This window comes from Arachis hypogaea, chromosome 20 (genome assembly GCF_003086295.3).
Source record: "Arachis hypogaea cultivar Tifrunner chromosome 20, arahy.Tifrunner.gnm2.J5K5, whole genome shotgun sequence".
NCBI classification, from domain to species: Eukaryota; Viridiplantae; Streptophyta; class Magnoliopsida; order Fabales; family Fabaceae; genus Arachis; species Arachis hypogaea.
In genome coordinates, this window is record NC_092055.1 from 131,777,353 (window position 1) to 131,780,783 (window position 3,431).

Here is a 3,431-nt window from a genome sequence, read left to right on the forward strand (position 1 = left end):
AACTATGGGAATTGAAGCATTCAAGTATGTTACTTGTTGTCTTAACGGGACTGTTCCCTCGATTATGTAGCCTTAAAATTCATGACTAAGCTTTTTTTTTTCTAATCATGATGACTAAGCTTGATACTAAAGTTATCAATTTTATGATTATCTGTTTTTTTTTCCGTTGGTGACTTTATCCTTCGTCCATCAAGTTAAGAACTAATTCATTGCCGAACGAAGTTCCATTTAAGGTCAATGAGTTGCTTTACGCACAAGGCAAATTCAAATCCTAACACTTGCTTAAACGGATTAATAAACTAACCATTAATTTTTTATTTTTTGGACACAACCATCCCAAGTTTGTTACTATGCTTTTTTCATTATATGGGTTCTTCATTCTGGAAAGAAGCTTTTTTTAGAGATTTTGGGCCTATCTTCCAGTGCATGGCTGTGATTTATTTGTTTATTTCTGTGTCTTACTGGTTTTTAAGTGCGGTTATTTTTGTTTTCTTGTCTGCTTGGAGGTACTGGCAAAATCTTCAAAAACTGATTCCAGGTCAGTATATGTATATCACCAGCACTATTTCATGCTCCAGGAAAGCTGAATTTTATTTAAGATAAATCAAATCGTTTCAATACCACAATAAATATATATATATATATATATATATATATATATATATATATATATATATATATATATATATATATATATATATATATATATATATATATATATATATATATATCGAATCAATTCAAAGTGGTATAGAGTTATTTTTTTTTTTATGTCTATTTGGGTTCAAATAGAATCAGATTAGGCGGAACACCATGTTATTACCAATGGCATATTAAGTTGCATTTATGAGATGCACTGTGTTTAAGCTTTCTATTTTTGTTTCACATCATTTCACATTTTCACTTATAGGACATGAAAGATATATATTCGGTGAAGTTTGGGGGAAAATGTTTCCTTATTGTTTACCATCTCTATGTATGTAAAAATGGAGAAGCCTATGATTGTTATAGTTGGGATGCGTTATGCTATTATATACATATTCACCTTTAAATACACTAAAATCTTTTATGGAAATACAAACTCAAAAAAAAATATTTATTTGTGTTATTACTTATTTGTGGTATTAAATTAAATATATAAAAGATCATTTCTTTAATTCTTTTACAACAGTTAAACTAAAACACAGTCCCCTAAGATAAGGGTCTCATAAAGTTCTATGAAAACATATGATTGTGTAACTGTAACTTAAATCTAGACTTTGAATCTGTGACACCAAAAGAAAATCTATTGAAAATTGTAAATAATAGTAATTGCAAGTCAATGAAAATAACAATTAGATAGAATTAGCTAGTAGCATCACTTTAGAATTCTTAGATGACAAATATGTTGCTAAAAAGACATTTTTGTTGGATAGAGAGTGCTGCAGGATTGATTGAAAAAGCACTTATTTTATACTAAAAGTTAAAAATCTTATCTAAATTTCTCACCCTTGAAATTGCATACTTGCATGGAATTATATGAAGAGCACTACAGATTTTCAAAAAACTCACTAAAAATGTTGACTGTGTAATCAAAAGAGTCATAGGTGCAGTTTGCCTTTAATGAAGAAAGTTAAGAGTAAAGGAAAGCGCTTTATTTTGTAGATTGTTCCCTCCTTCTTTATGAGCTAATGCCTTTTTCATATTATGTTATGTAATGCCTTCTGGATTCCACTTCACAACCACCATCAACAGCCATGGAACTAACTCATTAAGATGAACTCTTGTTCCACACAGCACAACAAGCACTCCATGAAGGAAAGCTCTGCAATCTGCATGCAGCATGAATTTGCCACAACACAACACAGGGTCCTTCTATCTTATGTAAGTACATAATTTTGTCTAGAATCCTTTTTTCTTCTTCTGTATGAAAGCACAATGTACATGTCTGTTTTCATGTTCAGAGAGTGAGAGAATTTGTTTATGCCTAATTGGGATTACTTTTTTGAAGAATTCTCTAGATTTGGTTGTGTAAGAAATAGATACACAACATTGAGCACACCAAAACCAAAATACCACTCAATTATACTTAAGTTTCAGTACATCAGAAACAAAAAAAAGGGGAAGATAATTTATTCTATAATCTATGTACACCAAAAACAAACAAATAAGAATCTAGGTTCCAACTAATTAATGAAAATCCTCTATTACACACTTCTTTTCCCCCCTTTTTTTGCAACTTTTCTCTTTATGTTTTGTTCATTATATGTAGTAGGAAAGGCGATATGCCAATGTATACATATGCGCAAGATGACTAATGATAACACACCAGGCTCTGTACATAAAAAAGGCAAAATGCTGGATTGGAGAAAAACAAACCAAAGAATCAGACTCTAAAAGCACACTGATTTTTGGTGCCATTATCTAGGAGGTAACCCTTGAGTGAAGGGAAGGATATTGTTAGATATGTTGAAGATGGCAAGAACATACCATTACATTCTTACCAAGGGTATGCCTTTCAAAGTTTTAGGGCAGGATAAAATTGAAATGTTTCTCAAACTAGGCAAAGAAGGATGTCAAGGATTCAGAAAGGGGAAAATAACCTATGGATATTGGGATCTATGATTGTAAACTGTCTAGTAGGGCTCTTTTGCAGGGTGTCGGTTGTGATGGTTGAGCACTTGGGTTGAGAGATGGAGACTCCACTCCTAGTGTTTTCCTTAAGAAGTTCCTTTCCTGAAAGAAGTTCAAGAACAAATGGTTAGTCTAGCTTCAAACTTTGATAAATTGGAATGCATGACAAGAAAAAGGGTCACGACTAATTGGCTAATTGCTCATAGCAAGTATACAGATGAAACTAATTAGGAGGAGATAACAAAATATGCTTCATGGCTATGTAGTTGACCTATGTTTTGGATGCTGTCTTCATCTGCATCGGAACGGACCTAGAAACTAGAAAGTAGCAATTTATTCTTTATTGATAACTTTGGATCTATAATTTGCTTACTGCAGTTAAAATATGATTTGATTCCACTGATCCAACACCACACCTAAATTGCACTGCATTATCATGTTACTGCTGGAATGGATAATTTAATAGCTTTCTCGAAGTCCTGCTTCTGATTCATATTGATTATTGATATTGTAGGAACATTGGTTCAGTGGGGTTTCCAAATATATAATGTTATTAACAGTATATTAATACTTGTTAGTTGTTACTATTACTGTGATAGTATTTCTGTTGGTCTTAAAATTGTTTAATCCCAAGGTGTTTGGGTAACTTACACTTTCCGAAAATTGTGAGCTGGGAATCCCTGCAGCCAAAGATCTGAATATCAGAGTTACTTGAACAGGGGAACCAAACTCCACTCTTGATGAGGCAGAAACATTTTTTTCTAAAATGTGTCACATGACTTTCTCTTATTAAAATTGAGATGAAATATTTTTCTCTA